Source organism: Schistocerca americana, chromosome 5 (assembly GCF_021461395.2).
Source record: "Schistocerca americana isolate TAMUIC-IGC-003095 chromosome 5, iqSchAmer2.1, whole genome shotgun sequence".
Lineage (NCBI taxonomy): Eukaryota > Metazoa > Arthropoda > Insecta > Orthoptera > Acrididae > Schistocerca > Schistocerca americana.
Window position 1 is genome coordinate 58,792,293 of NC_060123.1, and position 14,537 is coordinate 58,806,829.

Below are 14,537 nucleotides of genomic sequence, written 5' to 3' on the forward strand. Positions count from 1 at the left end.
AGAAGTGCATGTAACCCATCACTTTACTACACTGCTATTTTTATTTCAAAAGATTCAGAGATTTTTTCCTATGTGTTTTCTCATAGGGGTTGTATTTATTAAAGTATGTTGGGTTAATTTGGTTGTTTTTCAATTGACACTATATTCATACAGCACATTAAACAAGGTGGTGTGACCAATTGAGTCACAGATTATTTTAAAATCCACAAATATGACCACTTTACAAACCGATTAACAGTGCTGCAGAATCATCTTGAGGTCCCAGAATGTTGTGCTTATGAGCTATCATACCATTATACAGGGCTATTACAAATGATTGAAGCGATTTCATAAATTCGCTGTAGCTCCATTCATTGACATATGGTCACGACACACTACAGGTATGTAGAAAAACTCATGAAGTTTTGTGTGGCTGAAGCCGCACTTCAGGTTTCTGCCGCCAGAGCGCTCAAGAGCGCAGTGAGACAAAATGGCGACAGGAGCCAAGAAAGCATATGTCGTGCTCGAAATGCACTCACATCAGTCAGTCATAACAGTGCAATGACACTTCAGGACGAAGTTCAACAAAGATCCACCAACTGCTAACTCCATTTGGCGATGGTATGCGCAGTTTAAAGCTTCTGGATGCCTCTGTAAGGGGAAATCAACGGGTCGGCCTGCAGTGAGCGAAGAAACAGTTGAACGCGTGCGGGCAAGTTTCATGCGTAGCCCGCGGAAGTCGACGAATAAAGCAAGCAGGGAGCTAAACCTACCACAGCCGACGGTTTGGAAAATCTTACGGAAAAGGCTAAAGCAGAAGCCTTACCGTTTACAATTGCTACAAGCCCTGACACCCGATGACAAAGTCAAACGCTTTGAATTTTCGGCGCGGTTGCAACAGCTCATGGAAGAGGATGCGTTCAGTGCGAAACTTGTTTTCAGTGATGAAGCAACATTTTTTCTTAATGGTGAAGTGAACAGACACAATGTGCGAATCTGGGCGGTAGAGAGTCCTCACGCATTCGTGCAGCAAATTCGCAGTACACCAAAAGTTAACGTGTTTTGTGCAATCTCACGGTTTAAAGTTTACGGCCCCTTTTTCTTCTGCGAAAAAAACGTTACAGGACACGTGTATCTGGACATGCTGGAAAATTGGCTCATGCCACAACTGGAGACCGACAGCGCCGACTTCATCTTTCAACAGAATGGTGCTCCACCGCACTTCCATCATGATGTTCGGCATTTCTTAAACAGGAGATTGGAAAACCGATGGATCGGTCGTGGTGGAGATCGTGATCAGGAATTCATGTCATGGCCTCCACGCTCTCCCGACTTAACCCCATGCGATTTCTTTCTGTGGGGTTATCTGAAAGATTCAGTGTTCAAACCTCCTCTACCAAGAAACGTGCCAGAACTGCGAGCTCGCATCAACGATGCTTTCGAACTCATTGATGGGGACATGCTGTGCAGAGTGTGGGAGGAACTTGATTATCGGCTTGATGTCTGCCGAATCACTAAAGGGGCACATATCGAACATTTGTGAATGCCTAAAAAAACTTTTTGAGTTTTTGTATGTGTGTGCAAAGCGTTGTGAAAATATCTCAAATAATAAAGTTATTGTAGAGCTGTGAAATCGCTTCAATCATTTGTAATAACCCTGTATATTCCAAACAGTGAAAATATGTTCATCCTGTAAAAACTTGCAAATTAAATTTGAATCAGACGTACTTTACAAAATGAAGATAACAAATTTTATGGACATAGAAAACAAGTGAAGGATGATCACTTTGTGAATTGACTGACGGTGCTGAAGATTCATTTTGAGATTCCAGACTGTTCTGTGTACAAGCTCTCATATTATTACACATTCCAAATTTGAAAATATTTTTATCCAGTAAATAACTTGTAACTCAAATTTGTGTCATCTACATGTACATCTATACTCCACAAATCACCTTATGGTTTGTGGTAAAAGGTATTTGGTGTGCCAGTCTCACTTACCCTTTTTTTCCATCTGTGAATGGTTCACAGGAAGAACAATTGCTGGTAAGCTTCCTTGTGGGCTCGAGTCTGTCTAATTTTATCTCCATTGCCTTTTTGCAAGATGTACGTAAGAGGAAGCATTATATTGGTTGACTCTTCTAGGAACATAAGCTCTTGGAATTGTAATAGTAAACTGCAACTTGACGCAGAACACTTCTCTTGCAGCAGCTGCCACTGGAGTTGTCAGAGCATCTCCATGATGCTTTTGCACTTACGAATGAAGCTATTACAAAATGTGCTTCTCTTCTTTGGATCTTCTCTATTTCCCATATCAATCCTACCTCGTACAGGTCCCAGACTGATGAGGAATATTCAAGTATTGTCAAATGAGAGATTTGTAAGTTACCTCCTTTGTGAGTAGACTACATTTCCTGAGAATTCCACCAATGAATATCTGTATTACTTGTGATCAGTTTTATGTAATTGTCACTCTTTAAAACACTCCACACACATACTCCTAAATATTATATAGGTGCAACTGCTTTCCGTTATTGTTCTGCTATTGTGTAATCATACATTAATGGATCTTTCTGTCTATCTATGTGCAATATGTCACATTTATTTATGTTGAGGATCAGTTGACAACCATTGCACCAAGTGTTGATCCCTTGTTGGTCTTCCTGCATTTTGCTACAATTTTGTGGTGTTGTGATTTCTTCGTATACGAAAGTGTAACCTGTGAAGAGCCTCATGGAACTTTCGACATTATCCACTAGGTCATTTATATATATTGTGAAAAGTAATGATCCCTTGGGATATGCCTGAAGTTCCTTTTATGTCTTAAGATATCTTTCCGTTGAGAATGACTGCCTTGCTAGAAGTTCTTCTGTCCATTCATGTAGCTGGTCTGATACTCCACACACGTGTATTTTGTTCTTAAGGTAGCAGTGGGGAACTGTATCAAATACATCTGAGCTGGGTTTCATGCAGTCGTTTTCAGAATCCATGTAAATTCCTGCAGAGGTCTTCAGAAAAATGGATGGCTGAAAGGCATTTAATGTGACATCTTCTAGAAGAAGAGCGAGTTCATTTGTATATTTTACATGTAATTGTATTGGTACCCCATCAGGTCTAGCGGCCTTTCCTCCATTGAGTGATTTCATTTGATTTTCAATCCGATTATTTCTTTTTTCGTATATCTGTCATTCTAACTTTTTTGTGACAATTTAGTGGAGAAACTACTGTGCGATCTTCTTCAGTGAAACAGTTCTGAAAAAGATGATTGGTATTTTGGCCTTCTCTTTGTCATCCTCCATTTCAGTGCCATTATGGTCACAGTGCATCTGGACAGAATTGCTCTGATCCATTTACCGTTTTTAACACAAGACTAAAACTTTTTGGGATTTTCTATCAAGTCAGTAGATAGAATTTTACTTTCAGATTTGTTGAACTTTTCACACAATGATAATTTGGAATTCATTTGGTTTTTGCTTGTCTGTAAGGCCTTGGCACTTTTAAATTTGCAGTGAAGCTCTTTTTGCTTTTATAGCAGTTTTCTAACCCAGGTGTTGAACTGTGGTGTGTCTATCCCATCCCTCACAACTTTGCTCAGCACATACCTGTCTAAAGTGTGTTGCACAATATGCTTTAACTTTGTCCATTGCTGCTCCACATTGTCAGTGCTGGAGATAAAATTTTCATGTTGCCAACTAAGGCAATCTCAAATCCATTTCCTGTAGCAGCACTTGCTTAACACTTTCGCTGCGGCTGACGCTTATAAGCGACAAAACAAGCCATGTGCGAGTGCGGCTGATGCTTACAAGCGTCCGCACTCACTGTCGGTTTACTCAGTCGAGTTGCAGCGTCTAAGCTAGCTTCAAAGCATGTAAACTTTTGTTTTGTGTGGTCAGTTATCGAACATATATTGTTCCTAATGTCTGCTAATGAACTGATACCTGGACCTTCCAGTGTGAAAAGGAGTAGGAAAAGTGTTAAATTCACATAGGAACAGCTACTTAGTGTACTAGACGACAGTGATTTTCTGTGTAGTGAGGACGAGGCATACCATGGAGATCATCATTTAGAGGCAGGAGAGGAATTGCAGAGTGATGATAGTGTGGAAGCACAGCTTTCGAATCTGTTTCGTGACAGTTCCAAATCTGACGACGATACGGACCATGACAATTGTGTGGAAATCGACGACGAAAAAGAGCCAGGCGTCCCCTGGGTATCTATCAAAAATGTAGACGGCTAATTCTCTTATACCAGGAGCAGACATGCCACTAAATTGACGATCTCTATCTGAGTAAATCTTAAAAATGCGCATTTGAAGTAAATATAATTTCAAATGAATCCAGTTACCTTTTTCCTTTTTAAGAATTTGCGTTTTGGAATCCAAATTTTTCCTGAATGCAGTGAATTTGTTGCTTGTTTGAATTGTATTTTTTGTTACATTATCAACAAATCAAGAACATTTGAATGACGCCTGTTGACCCCTGTAGGTGTCAGACAGCAAACAGACTTTAAAACATGACCACAATACAGTCGAAGCTTAATTGAAGTAACGCGTCTAAGATGTCATCATTAAGTTAGTATAGAACATGATCCTACAGATCTTACAAGGTCTTGACATCAGCCTGTAGCTCAGGTGTGCTTAGGAGCGTCAGCTCCGAGCGGTTACCTGCCGTTTCATGTGTTACCAGCCCGCACTCGCACATTGCCGGGCTGCACTGGAGAGTTGCGCGCCTGCACCGATGCCGCAGCGAAAGTGTTAAGCAGAATCATCTTCCTGTATCTCTTTATATTCCTATTTACAGCCTTATTCAATGGTGCTGTAACAGTGTTATGATCACTGATTCCCTGTTCTGCACTGGGTCAAAAAGCTCAGGGCTATTTGTCACCAGGAGATCTAAGCTGTTAACTTCACAAGTTAGTTCTATGATTGACTGCTCAAGGTAATTTTTTGTTAAGCCATTTAGAACTATTTCAAATGATTCCTTGTCTCTACTACCCCCTTCTCCCTTTACTCACTTGAGTCTCCCTGCCTGTAGCTGCAGAATTGAAACCATCACCTTAAACTGTAACATGACAGAGAAAATTATGTGAAATTGATCCGTCAGATGTACTTCACAAAAAGAAGATAAAAAATTTTTATGCTATGTTGGAAACAAGTGAAGGCTGAATTTGAAATACTTCATTACTCAGAAGTAGGGGGCAGAGTTTCTTCTTACATATTGTGCTCAAGAGTTGATTAGGAAACTTTACAGTGCTCTCTGGACACGTATGTGAAGCAGCTACGTGTCAAAACATCTCACACAGAAATGAATTATCGTTTAACAAAATTTATTTTGAATATGTGTTTGAAAGCAGAATTTTTCAAATGACTTTGAAGATCAAAACCACACAACTCATTCAGTATTGAACAACATTTTCCAGTACTTACAGACTGTCATATGTAGAGTTTGTCACGCTTTTACATGGCTGTTCCACATGTATGAAAGATATATTATTATTCTGAATTGTTGTTGATTGCCACATCTGTATCTTTGAATGATTCAGTAATTTCATTCATTCCCACATGATATTGCATCAATCCCATTGTTGATGGATGTTGAATGAGTCAAGCTGTACATTAACTGGTGGAAGCGGCCACTACAGGCTTCTTCTGTAAAGTATACTAATAACCCAGTACAACTAGTGATAAGCTACTCACATTGACAGCTATAGAAGTTACACCATCTACATAAAAGATAGCAAATGTGGGTACTGGTATTTCATTCAGTTCCTTCCTAGAAGGGAGACAAATAATTTCAATCAGTATTCCTCTTGAGATATAAATAAACATACTTGGATAGTTTTCCGGTGTGTCTACAGATAACAGTAATTTGTTGCTCAGTACATTATGTAAATTACATGATGAAACATGCCCCTATATTGCTAAAACCACAACTTTGGTTGTTATGCGTATTTTGTGTAAACGGAAGTAGGTAATTTAATGTTAGGTATTTTAATAGTGCTGCATTTATACACAGCAGTAATACATGTTAAGGTCATAAAGGAGATAAACAGGACCACTTTTCTAAATATACTGTAAAAGCTTGAAACTGTGAACATTGCTGTTTGCTATGAATCCAGTTTAACACAAAAATTTGTCTAGTCACAAGCTGCTACGGCCTAGTCATTGCACTTGAGTGTCAGACTTGGAAATTGGATGCGATTGTTACTCACCCAAGTACTAAAAAGTGGTGTTGATGGTGTAACAGACGTCAGATGGATGTAATGAAATAGGAGCTACTTATGAGCTGTAATGAAAATTTTACTTGTGTTGCTGTGCTTCATCTTTCCATCTCTAATTAGAAGCAGAATATTGCTATGGAACTTTGAAATTTAACACTTTATAAGTACCTGTTTGTATAAGGGGCATTCAAAAATAAATGAGCCAATGGCATAATTACAGAAATCAGTACCTGAATGTTAGAAGTATTGACCCTGGCTGTTGAGACACTTGTCCCACTGTGACACTAGGTGGTGAATAGCTGTCTGCTGCAGTTTTAACCAGTTCCGCACATACAGCTAGACGTGGTCATCTGAGGTGAATCATTTGCCCCTCAGAGCCTTTTTAAGGGGACCAAAAATGGCGTAATCACAGGGAGAGAGGTCCAGACTGTATGGAGGGTGGTCAAGAACCTCCCATTTGAATTTCTGCAGGAGTGCCATGACTGTGTTGGCCGTATGAGGCTTTGCATTGTCATGGAGCAGAATGACCCCACGGGTGAGATAGCCTGGTAGTTTTGATTTGATCACTTGGCGAAGGGTAGTCAAGGTTTGTGAGTAACACTGGGCATTCACTGTTGTCCCGTGCTGCAGGAAGTGAACCAGGAGGATGCCATCTTGGCCACAGAAGAACATCAGCATAACCTTTTCTGCAATCGTGTGGATAGCCTTGGCATTTTTTGGTGGTGGTGACCCTGGATGCTTCCACTGGACTCCGTTGTTTTGATTCTGGTTCAAAGTGGTGACACAATGACTCATCTCCAGCCACCACTCGTGCCAGGAACGCATTCCCTTCCTGTGCATGGTGCTGCAGATGAGTAAGACAGTAGGCCATTCGACATGCTTCCTGCACTGGTTGAAGACTGTGGGGCACACACTTTGCACATGTGTATCATTCCTTCATGATGGTGTGAACACTTCCGATGCTCAATCCAGTCACGGTGGCTATGACTTTCACTGTCAGTTGGCGGTCCTGGGTAATGAATGCATCTACCAGCTGGACGATGTCATCAGTAATGCAGTGTGATGTTTCAGACTGTGCATCATCGGCTAACAACACTCATACTTCCCTGAAATGCTTGTGCCAAGCCTTGACCCTTGCAAGGGACCTGCAGTGTTCACCGTACACTTGTGACATTCGTTGATGAATGTCCGTTCCTCCTACTTCTTCCGCTGTCAGAAAATGAACAGTAACTCTTTAGCTTCAAAAAAGGTATGACATCTTGAAAGAAATCACTTTTTTACATGGCACAGTTTTTTATTTGAAATAAGCACATTATTTCATTGGTAATTATCAAATTTAATCCACTGAAAATTATCAATCAAGATCAGACAATATATGCTTAAATTAAGTCAGCATGTGGTGATCCACACGGCAGTGTTTAAAAGATCAACATAAATTACATGTGGTTCTTTGCTGGTCCACTTGTTAAAATCGAGTGACATGAACACCTGACAGTTCAGGAACAGAATTGTTTTTTCAAAAGTATAAAAAGATCTCAATAATTAGTAAAACTTCTGTACATCAATTAAAAATCCCACTCAGAATTAAAGAACTGAAAGCATGCTCCATCAAACAAGAAGGAGAATCCTGCACAAAATCAAAAAAGAAATGTCTGGTAAACAGAATAAAAACAAGTGAATTTTAAGGTAATTCTGCCAGAAGGAGGAGCCACTGGCGCCAAAAGCCTGCCTAATTGTAATCTGAATAGATTTTTTTATCTATCCAATTATCTTATTCTGTCAAAAATTGATTGTTTTCCAAGTAAATTGTAAGTCACTTGTTAAGTCAGATGTTGAATATGTGTGCATGTTAAAGACTGCCCATGTAAACTCTCAGATATTCCCAGTTCCTCACCCTCTGAACTGGTTCTCCAACTTGTAGACTTGAAAGTGGAGTTGAAAACTGCACTGACAAAAGGATTATATGCTGCTGTGGTATGAATATGGATTCATAATGAGTTCAGAGAAGCTAAAAAAGCTTAGGGAAGACCCTGGTGTTTGTGTCTACAGGAGAGATATTTTAAACTGGCTGGTGCCTCTGTGCTTACTGGGGCAGGGTTAGCAGTAGGGTGAGTGATGGTTACCACTCTACAACCGCCCCTGTCACAACAGCCATTCTGGAAAGCGCGTATTTCACATAATGTTACGCTACAGAACATTTATTTGCCTCTCAGTGAAGCTGTGGATACAGAAGCTCTCTGGCCTTATTTCACAACTCTCACAACCACATCCAATAATAGAAGTTTTAATGCATGTAATAAGTCAGTAAAGTAAAGTCACATGGCAAGAATGGATGGGAGACCCCGAAGGGCAAGTTCAGCTGCCTAATTGGGAAGGTTTTTTCCTATTCTCTGCACCTGCAGGCACCTTTCCATCCTGAAATATGAGAGTTGTGAGGTAAGTACATCTATTAAGTTAGGAGACTGTTGTGTGTGTGTGTGTGTGTGTGTGTGTGTGTGTGTGTGTGTGTGTGTCATGTTCATGTTGGAGGTGGTGAATGAAACCCAATTAGAAGAGCTATGTCTCACCACTGTGTATGGCAATACATTTTAATGATGCAATGGGGTCATCCTCCACCACTGTCCTTCCTGACGAACCTCTGCTGGAAGTGGTGAGTGACTTGCATCTAAGTGAACTCTTTTCTGTATAAATTCACCTCTCAGACATGGTAGCTGAACCTGCTGCACAGGTGGCTGGCCATTTTTCAACTCCTTAATGCCATATGGAACTGAGCAAATCAACATTATGAGGGGACGATGCTGCTGCTACTTTTATCACAGGGCACTTTGGGAGGCAGTTTCTCCTGTTAGAACTAGTCAGCCTTTTTTTGTAATTTACCTGCTTCTGTTTGTAATGATGTGGAATTCCGGAATTATTTTCAGCCCTAGTGACAGGAGGGAGCAATACACAGTACTTGCAAAGAGTGCCTTTTATTTTCGTGGAATATGCCCTAGATACGGATTATATCAATCAGTTTTCTTGCAGAATGACGTGTATCGGTTTAAAAATTGTAATTCCTTACCAGAACTCAATAATTTTTGATGACTCCTCCTTTTCAACTTACAGTCAGGTAAGTAGCCCAACATAACAAACTAGGGCATTTTCATGCAGCCATAATTTGTTATAGCTGCATTATTGCCTGCAACACATTCCCACCCCATCAAATTATATCCAAAAATTAATTATTTTACAAATAATTTTACTTGGTAAATTAACAGTACAAAAACAATATCTTAACAGCCTATGTCAATGATGGAGTTTACTTCCGTAAAGAAAAGGAATAATACTCATCTTGGTGCAGGATGATTGGCCCAGGTTATGTTTTAATACGTTAGTCTCAATTTCAATTTATTGTGCAAGGCGAACATGTACAGTTCATTAATCCAGTCAGTCTCCACAAGCAAAGTCCCAAATGGTGAGCCAAAAAACAGACAAAAACTGAGACTTGCAGTTACTGTTGTAATTAAATTCATAAGTTTCTAACAATGAATATATTCCTACTCTTTTTTGTTAACTCAGGTATTAACATTGTCATAGACAAACAATTTTATAGCAGATTTCTTGTGGTGAAATTTTTTTCTGAAATCAGTTATATTGCAGTTTTTTTAATTTTCTTTTTGCTAACATAAAATATGTTTTCTTTCTTGTCTTTCTTCTCTCATCATGTTTAATACAATAACTATTACTCCCTGAAAGTGCTTTAACACTTGTCCACGTGTATATTGTAATGCAATAATTTTTACCCTTCTATAATGCTCTAATGCTTTTCTACATATATACAGTAAATTCAGAAACAAACTGTTTTTTTTTCTTATAAAGAAGCTAAAATTTGTACAATTTTTGCCAATTTATGTTACATACACAATGTAATAGCTCATACTTGATTTTTGCAAGAGTTTTAACTTGTGTAATTACAAAAAATTATGTCAAAGAAGAGCATCCAAAAGTGGTATCCAACTCCACAGAACCATACTAGAATACCAATTTGAAAAAAGAGGTTTTACTTTACTAATCCAAGATACCATATATTTCAGTTGTTTCTATCTGAAACAGTTACATTTCATCATGAGTGTTCAGATGGAGAAGAACCACAGGTGTTTCTGGAGAATTAATGGTTGTCCAGTTTCACCTGTATATAATCATAGAACTTTGTGATGATTATCATTGCATTCACTGCTACTACCTTAAAACTTTCACCACATAGAATAGTAATCTTCCGTAATAGGCACAAAACCGACTTCTAGTCCACTAAGATGTAGAATGAAAGTGGAGTTAAGGAAGGTTGTCTGAAAAGTGGCTCATAAGTAAGGAATTGATTTTCATGGAAAAGCATGCTTTTTGTGTAGTCAAATACAATGCCCTTTTTTCTTTATGTTCTTGAACATATGTTTATCTATGAGCCCAGATCTCCAGGCTAATTGACCCTAGTCAAGAGACATATCTCTAATAACTGCTGAACTTCTGCAGAGATAGAATTTCACCCTTAGAACTGCTTACAAGGACTGGTCAGCACCACACTCTGTTCCTCTCTGCCAGTGAATGTTGTGTGTCCTTCTGTAATTCATCAGAATATTTGGAGTCTTTGAAGTAAATTCTGGTTAATACTAACATTCATATTGTCATGTTTTTAACTTTTCTGTATGTAGACAACTGTGAATGACACCCAAAATCATAAAAGTACATAAATGCTCAGTATGAACTAGTGGATGAAAACTGCAGTTCAGTTGCATAAGAGCAAGAACAGTGGCTTTTTCAAAATAGCTGCTTTACTTCTAATTTCATACAAAGCAGTTTAGAAGTAATTCCCATAATTATTAGTGTGGGGAGATTGCCATTGCTTGCAATTGGTTGTTAGTATACTTTGCAGATATTACTTGCAGTGGCTGATTTTGGCTGTTAATATGTAACTTGACTTATCCAATGAATGTGAATGAGGACATGAATGAATAACACACGTCTGTGACATAAAAATTGTTTCAAAGTTATTAAGTGATTTGTATAGTATTTTCAATGCTGATTTCAGGAAAAATAGTGAAAAAATTCCATCACATACAGTTATTTAACAAAGTGCTTGTCTAGTTTTAGCATTTTTTGATATTTCAGCACTCTAGTGAGTTAGGATTTCCATAAACTGTTATTTAGCCATTTTTATACTAGATATACGTAAAATAAAGAGTAATTAGGAGAAACCAGCAGTATTTTCATGTCAGTGCTTGTCTGTCGTACTGCCCCTTCCCCTGCCATCACCAAGCAGTGAGCTTAAGCTATTGTCCTTCAGTTCACAGTACCCCTTCACTCTGTGGTGTTCACGTGTTGCTGTTACTAGTGCTTCAAAGTAGTGACTGTTTTCTTGTGTTGTGAAGTTGTTTTATGGAAAATGGCTACCAGAGGATGTATAAACTCGCCAGATTGCTTCTGCTACATTTGTGGTAACTGTACCATTAAAAAGCAACAAAGAAACATTTCCGATTTTGTTGAAAATGTATATTTCGCCTTTTTTGGCATAAAGTTAGGCAATCAGGATAAGCCTTGGGCCCCACACAAAGTTTGTTCAGCATGTGTTGAAGAACTGAGGCAATGGTTTCAACATAAAAAGCAGTCCTTATCTTTTGGAATACCATTCGTTTGGAGGGAGCCCAAAAATTATAGTGATGACTGCTATTTTTGTTCTTGCAACATACGAGGTTTCAATTTGAAAAACAAAAAGGATATTTCTTACTCTAACATTCAATCAGCCATTTGCCCTGTTCCTCATGGACCTAAAGTATCAATACCCTCTCCTCCAGATTCTTTGGATGTTATAGATGATCACGAGCCATTGGCTCAGCAAGGTGATAGTGAAGAAGACAGAGATTGCTACGATCCTGGCACAACCGATCCCATTCCATTCTCCCAACCTGAACTAAACGATTTAGTTAGAGACCTAGGCCTTTCTAAAGACTCGGCAGAGGTTTTAGGATCTAGATTGAAAGATAAACATATGTTGGCTCCGGGTACATCCTTTTCTAGGTATTGATTGAGGGAAAAGGAGTTTGTATCTCTCTTCTCTCAAGAAGGTGATGTGGTGGTTTGCAGTGATGTTCCTGGACTTATGGCATGTTTCAAAATAGAATATGCTCCTGGTGAGTGGAGACTTTTTATTGATTCTTCAAAAAGAAGCCTTAAAGGAATACATCTACACAATGGCAATAAGTATGCTTCTATACGAGTTGGACACTCAGTTCACTTAAAAGAATGTTACGAAAACCTTGAACTGGTTTTAAGCAAACTCTGCTATTCAGATTACAAATAGACACTATGTGGTATTTTAAAAGTGCTTTCAATTCCCTTGAGAAAAACCTTACAGGTAGGGGATAAAAATGTTGAGAGGAAAAGCCTTGTGGATCCCAAAAAGGTTTTACTTCCACCACTTCACATTAAGCTGGAGCTGATGAAACAATTTATTAAGGCACTGACAAAAGAAGGGAAGTGTTTCAGATATCTTTGTGGATAGTTTCCTGGTTTATCCAAGGCAAAGCTGAAAGAAGGAATCTTTGCGGACCAGACATTAGGAAACTAATGACAGATCCCAACTTTGTGGACAAATGGAAACAAAAGAAAGGCAGCATGGACATCTTTTAAATTAGTTGTTACCAGTTTCCTAGGAAACAAAAGAGATCCAAACTACAAGACAATCATCACAGACATCCTCGACAACTTTAAGAAGCTGGGCTGTAACATGAGCATTAAAGTTCATTTCCTCCACTGACATCTTGACTACTTCCCTGCAAACCTTGGTGATGTAAGTGAAGAGCTGGGCAAAAGATTCCACCAAGACATCAAAGAAATGGAAAGAACATATCAAGGAAGATGGAAGATCAACATGATAGCGGACTGCTGCTGGATGATAAAAAGAGATGATCCTCAACAAGTCCACAGCCAAAAAAGCAATAAAAGAAGCTTCGACAGAAAGCAAAAGTGTTATTATAAGGACTTATGAGCTTAAAGAGAAATGGAAGTGTACTGGAAATGTAATTTAGAACGTGATTTATAAATAAAATAAAATTTTTATAACATTGGGAAAAATGTGATAAATTGCTTAAATTTTCGTATTATACCCAATAATACTCCCTTCTTTGTGTTGAAACCTGACATGATAGAAAAAAATGTATTGCATTTTTGAAATCAGTGCTGAAAAGTACATAAAATTCAGTTATCAAATTTCAAACAACTTTCAAAAAATATTTTTTTGCAGACCTGTGTAATCAGATCCAGTGCAGTTTAAAATAGAATGTTAAAAAGGGAGTGAAAGACATCTTCCTAGCTGGTTTGAATAAAATCTGGCTGATTGGAAGCCTGGAAACACTTTGCATTGTTTGCAGTCTACTGCATTTTTGATCAAAGTTCCTTCAAATTAATTTCTTTGTACCTCATCCAAAAATTCATCTGTCAAGAAAAGAAAAAACAATATGTTCATTGTAATAAGACCATACATTGTATTTCCATTAGACGGTTTATTATAGTTTCTCTTCTTCTTAACATGAATAACATAAACAACCTGTTGACAAAAATAGGGGGATCTTTATCTTGATCAGTGTGGTTATAGTATACAATATACAAATCTTAACGGGATAAGTCAATAGAAGGAGCGATCTGTATGGTTTCAGGAGAGACAGATGAACAATAATCTTGCAAGTCAGGTTAGAATTATTGCATGCAGCTTGCTGAAAAAGTTAGGGTTTGTAAATTGAGTGTCTGAAATGTACAAGGGACATTTAAATGAAAAAGAGAGAGATGGAAAAAAAAGTAAGTGAACTGTTTATTATTTCGAAATTGTTTGCCATAACTGTTAATACATTTATCCCTCTGTGAGATGACAATATATATGAGAGAGAACGAACAGCTGATAAGAGGGTTCCTGTGAAATTCTGAAATGACTTTGTTCTTTCAAAAGAATGACATGGTAACAGTTATAAAATATGATGTTTACGTGCAAATTTCAGTAATATGCAGCAATTGGAAGGTGGGGCATAGAGTCCATTTTTGTACATTGATTACTACAATGGAGCAGAAACAAGAGCTCGTGTGGTAATAAATTGAAGCTTTTTTTTTATTTGACAGTGTGTTCGCAGGATTTGTTCTCTTGAGTAGCTGTGTCTTGAAATTCTCTTTCTAGGGCACAGCTTTTGCAGTTTTGTGCAGATAAAAGAAAATCTGTCTAAGACAAAAGCTGATCTGTGTAGCCACCAACTATTGCTACCAAAGGAAACACATTTCATTTCCTGGAATGGTTGACAAGGGCACACACCACAGTTACATTT

At 38.3% G+C, this 14,537-nt stretch overlaps 1 protein-coding gene across 3 annotated transcripts in view; it reads left to right on the forward strand.

Annotated features, from left to right (window-relative positions):
• The window catches only part of LOC124615490 (peroxisomal multifunctional enzyme type 2), a 131,702-nt gene that overhangs the window by 69,619 nt on the left and 47,546 nt on the right, over positions 1 to 14,537 (forward strand). The window lies entirely within an intron of this gene.